Genomic DNA, 13854 nt, shown 5'->3' with positions numbered 1-13854 from the left:
CATGACCTAGAGCATAGTCTACTTCTCTTGTCCCAACCTATGTCTCTTTCTTTTTTTGTTCAGTGTTTCATAAATGTCAATTCTGGTCCCCAACATTCCTAAGCTTCCATTGGGTGCCCATCAATAAAATCAACCTATGAACTTCAACTTAGACTCACCCCTCCCAGCAACATGCTGGTGTGTTCTTTGTCTAGGGAGGGTTTAGCCTCCATTCTTTGGTACAGCATATTCCCTGTCAGTTTAACCAGCCGGCCTCACTTGGTTCCAGCCTCTGGATTCATTTTCCAGGATTTCTTCATGTATGAAATCATGGCACTGGAAGCCCATAGGTGAGGGGTGGCCCCGGAAGCTGGGGAAGAAGTGAGTCCGTGGATAGAATGGAGGTCCCTTCCAGGCTCCTGAAATATCTTCTCCAAATATACATGCCCCACCCTCCAGTTCCTCCTGCTCTGAACAACTGCACCTGCTGTCTGCTGGTATTCTTGGTTCCATACTCCTCCTTCTTGTCTCTCCAGCACGAGTCTGTCTGTCCAGGCAGCGTCCTCTCTTAAATATTTTTATACCCCTGTGAATACTGGGAATGGTGATTGCAGGTACTCAGTGAATATTTGACTAGTTATTGATTATTTATGTATCAGGTGAATTTGGACACAAGTTACTAGGCTAGCTTCTCACTTCATGCAACCTGCCATTTCTCAGCTAAAGCAAACTATGTTGCCACAACAGAGTATTAAAGGCAGTTGCCAACACACAGCAAGGTGCTGCTGGGAGGACAGGGCCAAGGGTATTTCCTAGGTAGCGATCTGCCTTTTGTATTCCAGAAGGCTCCCTGGGCACATGATCTTTCCTTTACTTGTGGTTTCTCACTCCTTTCTGTAGCCTTAGGCCTAGTGTCTACCAAATGAGTGGTTCTCAACATCATGGTTGAAGGTCTTCTTGGGATGCTTTGACTGCAAGTAAAAGACAACCCCGGGAAAGAACACCTCAGTAATCCGAGGTTTCTCCTCTTACCTAATAGGCAGTCCAGAGGCTGGGCATTCCCAGGGTGGGATATCCCATTAGCTCATGGTGTCATGGAGGACCCAGGCTCCTCTCCTCTACCCCCCACCCATTTAGTGTGCTGGTTCACATCTCCTGTATCGTCTTAAGCTGGAGGCAGCAGCTCCAAGGATCATGGCCTCACACAACAGTGCTGAGTGGCAAGAAGACATCTGAAAGGCAAGAGATGCACCATCTTTTGTCTCTTCTTAAGGAAAAAGTGAGGGAAATGTCTCCAGACAACTCCAGTAGACTTCCCTTCTCTTTCTTTGGCCAAAAAATCCAGGTAGCAGAGGGAAGTGGGTATAGGAATAAAAGAGAATTGACCCTAATATGATAATGCTGAAGCTGGGTACTGTAAACATGGGGGTTTGTTATACTCTTCTCTCTACTTTGCGTATTTGAAAATCCCCCTTCCCAACACTTGCTCTGTCACTATCCAGACCCTGAACTTGAGCAAGTTTATTCTCCTTTGGGTCTCAGGTTGGATTGTAGGATTCTAACAGCAGAAGTTTTTTTTTTTTTCTTTCTCAATAAAGCAATGTTTTTCATATTTTCTCTCCCCCCCCCATGAACTTTTTCTCTAAACAAACTTATGTGGAACCCCAAGGCATGACAGATAAAGCAGAACGACTCTGGTTGCAGATTCTTTGGGTGCCGCCCAGGTAGTCTTCAAGGTAACTCCAGAAACCCAAGGGCTCTGGAAAAGATGGTGTTACCACTACTGCACTAGGGCATTCCTGGAAAGCTCATACAGACTGGCATTTCTGCAGAGGTGACCACCTTTACGCAGACCTGAGAAATCCTTGGGATGGTAAAGACTCAGCCATAGACGCAATTTCTCAGGCACGTTTTTACTGTCTGTGGTTTCATCTTCCATAGATTCCAGGGATCCCAAGGCACAGGGCACAACCATGCATCTATCCTCCTCTGCACTGATGTTGTGTCACTTTGTCCAAGAGCAGAAGGAAACAGGCAATGCATATATGCCGAGGCCTCAGGTTTGCTATCCAGGCACCATTTCTTTGGTGGCTACAACCAGCACTGTGTTGGTTGGCTGTGAGTTTCTGGTGTGGCTGTTCTCTGACATGTGGCAGCACTTGCATCTCAATGTTGGGGGTCCTTGAATTCATCTGTGAATATGTCCTACATTGGACCATGGCTCTGTAATTTTGGGGGTCCTTGAATCCATCTGTAATGTTGGGGGTCCCTGAATCCATTTGTTAATATGTTCTACATCAGCCCATGGCTCTGTCTGATTACCAGCTGCCCAAGACCTTGATCAAATGTGAGAGTACCTCTGAGGGGTGCTGGGGCCAAGCCTTCCTTGGCCAGAATGCTTCTCCTGCAATGAATGGTCTTGGATTCTGGAGGCATGATGGACTCACGGAACCCAAGATTTTTAAGGTCCTTCAACGAGGACACTAACAACCAGATACTACTATGTTGCTTTTCTCTTGCTGCTGTAACAAATTTCTACAAATATAGTGGCTCAAAACAACATAAAAATTATCTTATGGTTCAGTAGGCTAGAATTCTGTCCAACACAGGTCCTGAAATCAGGATGTCGGCAGGGCTGCACTGTCTTCTAGAAGCTCTAGTAAAGAATCCGTTTCCTTGCCTTTTCCAGCTTCTAGAGGCCACTTGCATTACTTGGATTGTGGCCCCTTCCTCCAGCTTCATGCTCCAGTGGCACAGCATCTTCAAATCTCTCTGACTCTGCTCCATCCTCACATCTCTTTCTATGACTCTTTTCTTTTGCCTCCCTTTTCCACTTATAAGGAACACTGTGATTCCATTTGGGCCCACCCAGATAATCTAGTATAATCTCCTTATTTTAAGGTCTGTTGATTTGTAACTTAATTCCATTTATGACTTTAATCTCTTTGGCACGTAACTCAATATATTCATACGTTTCAGGAATTAGGATGTGAACATCTTTGGGGGCCATTGCTCTGCCAACTAAAGTAACCTCCCAGTAGGTTTCAAAACATAGCGGTGCCATCCTATGTCAGGAAGGATGTGCATCCGGCAACCAGGGAGGACTTGTTACGTGTGATGGTGACGGCACCCCAAGTTCATCCTTGCTCTTTGTCCAGTGGAAGCGTTTGACAAGGTGATGAGTGGGCATTAACTGTGATTAGGGGCACAAGGACTCAGGAGACCAGGCACACATTTAAACGAATTTGCCTATTTGGGTCTTGGTTATGACATCTGTAAAATAAACACACTAGTGCTCTACCAGAGAGCCCTTGTCAAGCATGTAGACACAGAATCTATTTAAATTCCTTTCAGAAATGAGACTCCTGAAAGTGTGGTTTTGTTTTTTTTTTTTCTTTTTTAAATATTTTAGTGGAAGGCAGTACAAGTCTCTTTATTCCACAGAGACTCCTCATTTAGAATCCTCATTTGGAGCCCAAATCTTGGGCATCTGTTGCTTTAAGAGGAGGAAATGAAGGACTGAGTCATTGTGAGGCTCTTGCCCTTTGGTCTCTGAGGATATAAAATATAGCGATCCTTCCTAGACACTAAACTTGAAACAGGAAGCCTGGTATCCACATATAGTGAAGGGATCTTCTTGTTTGGGGTCTGCCTCCAGAAAGAAAAGGTTATAACTTTACCATGGTGCAGAAGGTAAGTGTCACTTCAGGGGCGTAAGTTAATTTGGGGCTCTATAAGGGGGAAAAAAAAACACCTCACAAACCAATAGAAACACACGAGCTCCCCTAGAAATAGGGCAGCAGGAGGTGGTTTAGAATTAGCGCCACTGGCTTCAGACGGGCGGGATGGCCAAGTAGCCGGCGTGACAAGTTTGCAAACTGTAGAGCGCAGTCCGCTCCCAGGATCTGTGTTGGAACAGCATTAGAGCTAATCAGGTGAAGAAGGAAGAGCCAGAATTTGGCTCTGGGAACAAGCGAAGCACCATTTCATCCCCACCTTCTTTTTGAGGCTCCGCGGCCAGTTGGGCGGGTGGGCCACCCGGCCTGTCCCTTGCCTTGGCTGTCATCTCACGCGCCGGAGCCTTGTCCGTGTTGCCATGCCTAGTGGAAAACGCCGCGGAAAATCTAAGAACGGTAACAACTTGTGACTCAAACTCTCCTGGAAGAAGTCTGCAGTGCAGCCCGGAGCCGGGCCGCGCGCCTGTCTGTCTGCCTGCCGCTCGCTCTCCGGCCTCGGGGCCAGTGGGTGCGCCTCCGCGTGCGCCCCTCCGCGCTCTGGGCGCGCCGCGGGGCCGCCCCGCGCATTCCTGGGCCGGGAGCGCGAGCAGTTGGCTGCGGGCTGCCCGGCTCCGGGTGCCGGGGGCTGGGGGAGGAGCCTTGCCGGGCCGCGGCCGCTCTCCCAGTCATTGGCCTTTTGTGCGGCAACTTTCCCGGAGCCCTGGGGGAAGCCGCGCCGTTGCCCCGGGAAAGTTTGCTTCCCCGGGTCTGGTCGGGCCGGGCCGCGGAGACTCCGCGCGAGGCGCCGCCGCCCGGGCCGGGCTCGGGAGGCTCAGCCGCTCCGGGGCTGCTGGGCAGCGGCGTCCCCGGAGGAAGGCGGCTCCGGCCAGGCCGTCCGCGATCGCCCGGGGCCGGTAAGTGCGCGGCGGCGGCGGGCGGGCGCCCCTGGGGCAGGGAGGGGACGGGCGTCCCCAGGAGCTTGGCCGCCAGACAAAGGCGGGTGAGGAGGGCCAGCCCAAGCGCATTTCGTCTTTCCCCAACAGGGACTGGTTAGGGAGGAAAGTGGCTAAACACACGTTTGCGTCCGCTCGGCCAGAGGAGGGTGACTGCGGGAGAACCGGCGGGCCCGGGGTCTCTGCTCGGGAGGCTCGTTCCGCCGGGGCTGAGGGCAACCGGCCGGGGTCCGCGCCCGGGGTTGGGGTTGGGGTCCCCTCCCGGCTGGGGTCCGCGCCGCCCCGGCTGGGCTCTTTCCGAGTTCCGTTGTCCCACGGGTCGCGCAGGGGCACCCCCGGTTGGTCAAGGCGGAGCGTGGATTAGCCATAAAACTCTGCCCTGGATTTCCTTCGAGTTGGGGACTTTTAAATTCTCGAATAGTTACGTCAGCGGGGCTGAGCGCGATTCTGGGCTCGGGCGCAGCACGTGACTTGCCCGAGCTTCTCTTTGGCGTCTTTGGCTCCCGCGATCCGGACGCCCCGAGTGTTCGCGGACTTAGGATGTCCAGGAGATGCCGTTTCCGAAGTGTTGTGCCGCACTGCCCGGGCTCAGAGCGCTTTCTGCCCCACGCTCCTGCAGAAGCATTGGTTGCAATGTTTGTGAACCCTTGGGGTTCCTGATACTTGCCTGCTCCTAAAATGACATGATCATCATCATCATCTCCTTCTTCTGGCTCTGCCTTAAATGCTAGGACAAGAAAATGTGGTGGCAAGTTGAAACATAAATGAAATGTCTCCTGAGAAATAGGTGTCTCTTGGGGCTGGTGAGCTGGGAGGTGGAAACAGAAGATGAAGATTTTCCTCACTGGTCTTTAGTGCCTGGAGGGTGAGCGTGTATGCGCCCATGTCTTTCATACATGGACGTGCGTGTGTTTGAGTGTCTCACACCCGTTCTGTGACAGCACCTGGAAAATCCCGGATCCCAGTGCAGTTTAGCATCTGTCTTACGCCAGAGCAAGGCTTGGTTCTGTTAGCTGAGAGTTCCCTCCTTTCTGGTTTCCTGGTGGTGCTCCCATTGAAGCCACATTTTAAGTTTTCATTATATTTAGAAATGACTGTGGAGACCATGTCCTCAGGCTGTATTTTGTCTATGGCTTTCATCCATTCAAATTCATGTGTAGGTTTGAAAGTTGAGTCTTCACAGGATTTTTTTTAATGCATTTTTTATTGTGAACTTTAACATATATACATAACAGTGATAACTTTCAAAGTACGACTTAAGTAGAGAGCAAATTTCAAACAATGTCATGGGTCACAGTTCCACAACTTCAGCTATTTCCATCATTATAATATATAACATACATACAGAAAGGTGTCAACTTGCCATGTACAGCTCAACAAGCAGTTATTTAGGTAATTTCAAAAATTGTTATGGGTACAGTTCCACAGTTTCAGTTCTTTCCTTATTATGCAATATACGGTATATACAGAAAGGTGAAGACTTTCAAAGCACAATTCAACAAGTTGCTATAGAGAAAATTTCAAAGGATGTTATAGGTTCCAGATCCACTGTATCATTTACCTCCTTCCAGCTATTCCAACACCCCAGCATCTAAATATATATACATGTATATATATTTATATAAAGTTTCAGTATTCATAAACCTTTGTTAAATCTTATCTTGTCTGTTGCTGCCCCTTCCTCTCACTTAATCCCTTTCTCCATCTTCAGGGGTGTTTGGCAGTGAGCACCCTAACCTGTTCATGTTGAAAGGGGGTGTTGACAGCATGGGGAAGGGGGCTGCATCTGATTGTTGTTCTTAAACTTCTGGGTTTAGGGCTTGTCTGGTGTAGGAACACTCTTTTACCCGTGTTTTAAGGGGCCCATTCTGACAGCAGGTGCCATGCTGAGGAAAGCATTTGTTGGAAGTCCTGCAGAATTATCCCTCAGGATATCTTTTCTGAGACCCAGGCCAGAGGGCCTGTGAGGAAGGGGGCCAGTTGGCTGGGGTGGGTGGGAGGGAGTGCATTCCCACGGGGCTCGGGCAGTCCCCTCCGAGGAGCATCGAGCAGGAAATAGGCCAGCAGCCACCCTCCTTGCACTGACACCACAGCCAGCTCTCAGTGTCCCGGGACCTCTTGCTTGCCTCATACATTGCCGTTTGTCAAAAGTTACTCCCTCATTCTCAGGATCGACTGGCATGCCCCTCAAACCAAGGATGACGCACTTCGATGTATATTATTTGTGTGTCGGTGTTGCTGCTCACAGAAATCCGCTGATCGAATGGCATCTCCCCGGTGAAACCTAGCCAGAATCAACCTCGTGCTCCTCTCACTCCCACCCCTTTGTCTCGCTAGTGCTTAAATGCGTAGACCATTGTAGCTGGCAGGAAACTTAAGGATCAGGGTTTCATTTTACAGATGAAAAAGGCGAGACTCAAAGAAGTCCAGGGTCTTGTTCAAGGTCACACAACAGAGTGAGACTCGAACCCAGGACCCTGGGTGCCTGGCCTGGTGTTGGCTTAGCCCAGGCCTGCTCCCTCTTGGGTTTCCTTCTGCTTGGCATTGTGGTCAGTTACGTTAGTAGCTCCCATGGAGACAGGCTCTGCTTGGGGGAGGAACCCTGTCTGGTCTGCAGCCCCACCCCACAAGAGTGACACAAAGCCGGGGGCGTAAGTGGTCATTGAGTTGAATAGGACACCGTCCTTGCCTTTGAGGAGGGATCCATGTGCCCCTGTGTTTAATACCTGAGCGCACATGTATTCGGTAGACTTTGCCATGGAGGATAACGCCCACTTAAGGGATGTCTGGAAATGGATGAGGATGTTTGGGGTTGTCCCAGTGACTGGTGGGTGAGGCCCGGGGATGTTGTACATGGGACTTGTCCTGCACAGCTAAGAATTGACCCACCCAAAATGCCCAAAGCACCCCCTGGGGAGGCCACTGCAGTTTGGAGAATTGAGAGACCAGTTCTAATTGGAAGGATGAGAGAAGGGGGCCTGTGGGCTTGCCAGATCCCAGGTCTGGGTGAGGTTGGGGGAGAATGCAGGTTGGATGGAGAGCACGTGTGTGTGCACGCGTGCTCTCCTGGGACTTGGTTCCACAGCCAAGAGCAAAAGTTTCTTGGATTCATTGTGATTTGGGTTTATCAGGCCCTTGCACCTTTTGCTCAGATAATCGGGAGAATGTTCAGGAAGCTGGTGATAATGTCAGGGACTAATCCTAAGAAGGAGGAGGCTGAAGGCTGGAGTCCCCTTGTCTCTTCCAGTTGTGTCCAAGGCATGTGAAATCCGTCCTGGTGGCTGGGTTGTGTCTGCCCCCCAACTTCCTCCATTGAGGTCACAGCCTTTTGTTTAAACATCAAAAATCATTTTCACAGCAACTCAGCTGGATGACAAGTCATCCCAAGGATCATTAAATCATTTGGGAGAAAGAGAGGTTTAAAAAAGAAGACCTGGGAAACAAAAGTTTTTAGGGAAGTATGTCTAAAAATAGAGCCCAGGGACAAGTGAAATGCTCGAGGGAATACAGAGCAATTATGATGGAGGTTTCATTTCAGACGGGATGCGTCAGCTCCGTGCCCCTTGCCTGCCCCTCCTTCTACTCTGCTATACTGTTTCAGCCTGTCATTTAGCAGATGTATTCAGTGCTGCCAATTAAGAGAAAACAAAGTTCCCAGGACTTATTTGCCATGGGATGGTGGGGGAAGGGCAGTATAAAGAAAGCTCCCGATTTAGAGACAGAAATCTTGTATTGGAGACCCTGCCACACCTCTTACCAGCTGTGTGACCTTGAGCAAGTCATTAACTGTGTCTGAGTCACTGCTTCCTTTGCCTTAACACCTGGCTCACAGAGCCGCTGGTACCCTGTGCATGTAAGTACTTGGTAAACTGTAAAGTGCTGTGCCAGTGGAAAGTACTGTTAGTCTTTTCACCTCATTACAATGGAAGGGGTTTGTTTGGGGGAGGTGCATTCCCTAACATTTCCCACAGCTTATTTTTATTTATTATTGTTTTTAAATTTAAAGACGGAAGCCTACCAGTCCACACAGTTTTGTCTTATTTAGGAACTGCTTATTCATGGGAGCTGATTAACTGGGCTCCCTTTTTTTGCCCCTGCCTTATTTTGTCACTTTCCCTTTTAATTGCTCATTTATACCTTCCCTAGAAAACAGGTAAAAATAAAAGGGTATGAAACACATGTCAGTTCTGCTCACAGATAGCAGATCTAGGGGGAAAAAGAGAGAGAGAAAGAAGTTGCTCTGTTGGCTTCCATCTCACCCGGCTTTGTACGGTGGCTCTTTCCTCCCAGCCTGACACGGCGGCCACGCCGCATCCTCTGAGGTTAAGAGGCAGCCCAGTGTCACTTAGAGGGGCCCGTCCCTGTGCTTGAGCGCCTTGGGGGCGTGGCGACTGGTTTCACATCATCAGCATCCTCCCAATTGAGAAGAGGCATGAGGAGAGTCAGGGTCATTTGGGAGCCAGTAGCATCCCTTCCCTTCCTCCTTTTTCGGCCAGGACACCCCTCCCTCCCGCCTGGGGCTTCCTCCTTCCCAGCTCCCTGCTTCACGCCAGCAGGGAAAGGTCACGTCTCACCTCTCCTGCCTTGACTGACGCTTGCTCAGCCCGGTCACCCTGCCCAGGAATCTACCTTCTGCAGCTCCCTGCTTGTCTCTCGCTGCCTGAGTTGTGGTCGGTTCCAGGGCTGAGAAGCCCCTGCCTCGTTCCTCTGCAGCCTCAGCACCTAGTCCTGCGCTTGGCAGAAGATATTTTCAGCCATTGCTTGTTGGATTGGTGACATTTTGAATCATCTCCTCTCTTTAACTGGAGAATGCAAGGCTTTGCTCCCATTGCATTCAGTGTGTAGGGGAGAGTGTATGGAGGGAATTTCAATGACTGTTTGGTATTGGAATCAGGGAACATCTGTGACTGTGATGAGATACTGATGCATCGATGAGGTTTAAAAAGAAAACAACTAAAATTCTGACTTGTCTAAGTAAAAACACTTGTGGCATTTGTTCAGGCTTCAGCTTGCTTGTGAGCCGAGTCCCTTGCTCTCAGCTTGAAACAGTTAGAGGGGAAGCTCGTTCTGGCCTGAGTTAAGTGGCAGCTAGAAAGATCTGATGGCAGCAGCTATTAGTATCATTCCATTATCACTACTCTCCATGCATTCATGCATTCAACAAATACTTATTGAGCACCTACTTATTTGTGGAGAGCCTGTTGTATGCCTCACATATATTTTTTTCCCTGTTCTTTCTTTTAAAATCTTTCAAGTTGTATAATTATGCCCATTTTACAGGTTCCAAAACTGAGGCTCCAAGAGTTTAATGCACTTGCCCAGGGCTGCAAGTGGCTATTCAGTGGCAGAGCCGGACTCAGGCCAGGATCCAGCTGTCTCTTTGTACCATGCTCTGCAGGGTGACGCCCTACCCACCCCAGTGACTCTTCAGCTTGATTTTTGTGTCCAGTGTGTGCAGATGATTTGATGCACTGCTTTAGGGAGAGCAGCATCCTTGGCTGGGACCTGGATCCTGGAGGTGCTGGCCCATTTGGCAGGCACTGTCCCTTGGCTTTGTGCAGCTCTGATCAGGCAGGCGGCTACATTACCACTCACCTGCCGTGCAGCTTCTCCCAGTACCTGGCTGAGTTGTGGCCCTGACACACTACATTTGTTTCTTTGTCTTTTGAAAAGAGCAATGGCTTCAGCCTGGCCTGTTATCTCCCTGCCCTGTCCTAGGTAACTTCTTCCCTTTAGAGCTTGTAACAAGATTCAGTCCTTGGACCCATTAACCCTGAGAGATGTGAGAATGACAGTAGGGGTTCTCCTACCATCAGGTCTCCTGGGGAGCCGGAGCTGAGAGGCAGCAGGTCAGCCACTCCCTACCTCCCATCCATAGGTCCTAACGGGAGCCCGGCCCTGGTGGAGGACCCAGGCCAGCAAGGCTGTGCCCAGGCAGCCTCAGGGCCAGGGCTGAGCCAAGGGTGGTCCTTGCTTCCAAGCCATCTTTTTGAAGCCAGGCCAAGGAGTTGCCCCTCCAGAGCCTCCGGGTTTTCAGATCACAGACTCACTGGGCTGGACGGAACCCTAGAGACCAAACCCTCAATTTTTGGTGGGGGTGCCTGCAGCCTTGGGAGGGGAAGGGTCCCCCTTGCCAAGGTCCCTTGGTGTTTAGAGCTGCTGCCAGTGCTCTGTCCTTGGGAGGCAGCCCCTCTTTTCATTCCACATCACTGAGAGAGGGGGCTGCTTCCGGGGCTTAGCTCCTGCAGAGTCCCGGTGATACCTGGAGCCAGGGCGGCTGCTTGGTGTGGCCTTGGGTCCAGTGAAGTTTCCTCTGTGGGAGGTCAGTGACCTGTTGCTCCGAGGGTTGAAGGGCCTGCCCTATGCACATATCGGGTGCTCATAAACATCAGCATCCTGTGCCTGCTGCCACCTGTATTCATTTTTATTCCGCAACACCTGCTGACAGTCAGCTAGAGCCTGGGACCGGTAAAGGACCTGCACACACCTGAGGGCAGGTGCACACCTGCACAGGGAGGCAGGAGGAAGGGAGGGGCGTGTGCACTTTGGTGTTTTATGTTCAGAAAACGGGAACCCTGATGTACTTGGATTAGGGGCCCTGTCATCTATGGAGCACATCCCGCTTCCAGGCCCTTGGCTTATATAAACATTCACATGCACAGTGTTCCTTTCAAGCTGGGAACTGCCATTGCCTTCTTTTGACAGATGGGGAAACTGAGGATCTGAGAGACCCCCCCCCCCCCCCCCCCCCCCCCGCCAAGGCTGCACAGCTATTTATTGCTGTACTGGGATTTGGGCCAGGGCTGTCTGGAGGGGGTGGAGAAGGCATTTTATTCCTTCATCTGCACAGGCCCAGTGCTGAGGCCCAGGACTTTCTAGGAGTATATGAGAAAATTTTTGAGACCTTAAAAAAATGGCTTCAAAATATGAAAAGCACAGCTTACCACTGAAATGGACAAGTGTTCAATTTTAAGTGACTATAAAATGCCACATCATTCCAGCCTCAGTGTGGGAACTCGGTTACCTGAGGTCGACTCATTCTTTCCAGTAAGTGCTGGCATTGCTGACTGAAAATCCAACAGGGAACAAGGTAGGTGGGTCCCTCCCTATGATGGGGCCACAGTTCCCCCAGCTGACCTGGAGGCCTCCCCACCTCTGTGTGGTGCTCACTGGAGGGTGGACCCACTGCAGACAGCAGCGTCCTGCAAAGTGGACAAGTTTGGGTGGCACAGGGCCTGGGTTCTGGCCACTGAGCTTCTTTGCTGGGTTACTTTGTTTTTGAGCCTCAGTCTCCCATTCTGTAAGACAATCTGTCTGCCTTCCTCATTGGGATTATGGAGAATCATAAAAGACAGCATTTGGCAAAGCTGAGATGCTGTGCAAATGTAAACAGCTATGTATTTGTAAAGAAGAATTGCTTTTTTAAAACTGAAAGATAAATCTTTAAATTGCTGGCTTTTTTTTGGTGTGTGGGAGTAGAAAATATCTGTGTTCTCCTTGACATGGGCTCCAGCGTCTCTCAGGGATATCTGCTCCCCACTCCAGGAAAGGAAGGTTTCGTCTCAGAATTGCATGGGGGCAGATGTGAGAAAGATGCACGTGTCTGTGCCCCAAACATCAGGAGCTCCTTCGCTAAGACGTCTAACCTCTGCCAGCCGGGGCACGCTGACCTCATACCTGGCAATCCACTCACGAGGCTGCGAGGTCTCGCAAGATTCCATTCTGATGATTTATGGCAGGCCCTGCTTCTCTTTTCAAAAAAGTGGTGAACAGAGGTGAACAGTGCAAGGCTCTGTTTCGGCTCATCGGTGAGAGCTGCACCAGTGTTTTCCAGGTATGGTGTGGTCCCCAGCCAGGCTTGCCCTGAGTTCAAGTGCTGCGCAGTCATTTTAATAGTTATATGTGATTCAGTTTACAGTCGAGAAAAGTAAAAGTAGCACATTGAAACCAAGATTTCATAGATGCTGTTAGGTGGGATGATGTTAATGTACTTAAACTGAACAACTGAGTCCATTTAACGATGAGGAAATAATGCAGGTGGTTTTGTGTTCAAGGCATGCAGTTAATAATACCACTTTCCAGCCAATTAGATGTTTGAAACCAAAATCATGTCCCTTCCCTCACACAGCTGTGATGGGTGGCCACACGCGCACACACACACACACACACACACACTCTCTCTCTCTCTCTCTCACACACACTCATACTCACTGCTCTCTAGAAACTGTATTTATCTGATACCTGTGAGTGTTCGCCAGCCTTTAGCTTTTTGTAGCCTAACCACCTTTTGTAGATGTGAATTCTCTTCTGAGAGAGGAGGGAGGGCAGGGGAGGAGCTTTCCAACTGGGAGAGAGGGAGGGAGACGCTTTCTTTCATCTGGAAAGCCCTCTGCACACATCTGCCTATGGAAGCCCTTGGCTGGCTTCAACTACCTCCCTCACGGGGCCTTCCCAGGTGGTCCTGGCCTGACAGAACCCTGTTTCCCTGTGGCCTTTGTTCTTTCATTATGGCTGTTTACAGTTCTGCTTGCTTTTGAGTTTTGACTTTTCTCACTCGCACTTGGACTGGGAACCCCTGGACTGACTGAGCCCCATTTAATTCATCCCGCTCCCTGACGTGAGGCTCTTTCTGTGGCACTGCTCGTCTTTGTAGAACTGCAGGTGCTGGCTTTTTAGGCTGGGACATGGATGTCTTCCTCTCTCTGCCTCAGCTAGGAAGGTGGGTGACTCACGGCCTGCTGGAGAAGCACTTGTTGATACAAGTTCTCTCCGTGACATTCCGGCGGCGAACAACCCTTCGCTGGCCTGACTAAATTTTTGTGGGCTGGCCCTAGCAGCTGGTGGCAGCAGCTGATGGTTGAAATCTCTGGCAGATTATTTTTCCTTTGAAAAATATTTCAGTCACTCCAGCCCCAGTGCCACCCCTAGTGGAATTTATGATCCATTTATAGCCTCTTACAGTTGGTCAGCGAAGAGCTGTTTTTTTGTTGTTTTTTTTTTATGGTATTCATTTGTATTTATTTATTATTTTTTTTAAATTAAATTCAGTTTTATTGAAATACATTCACACACCATACAATCATCCACGATATACAATCCACTGTCCACAGTATGATAACATAGTTATGCGTTCATCACCACAATCTATCTCTGAACATTTTCTTTACATCAGAAAGAACCAGAACAAGAATAAAAAATAAAAGTGA

At 49.7% G+C, this 13854-nt stretch overlaps 1 protein-coding gene across 7 annotated transcripts in view; it reads left to right on the top strand.

Annotated features, from left to right (window-relative positions):
* The window catches only part of TACC2 (transforming acidic coiled-coil containing protein 2), a 221079-nt gene that overhangs the window by 88730 nt on the left and 118495 nt on the right, over nt 1-13854 (top strand). The gene's annotated exons all lie outside the window — the stretch shown is intronic.

Source organism: Choloepus didactylus, chromosome 15, assembly GCF_015220235.1.
Source record: "Choloepus didactylus isolate mChoDid1 chromosome 15, mChoDid1.pri, whole genome shotgun sequence".
NCBI lineage: Eukaryota > Metazoa > Chordata > Mammalia > Pilosa > Megalonychidae > Choloepus > Choloepus didactylus.
Note: the sequence above shows the minus strand (reverse complement) of the source record. Positions and strands in the feature narration are given on the sequence as shown.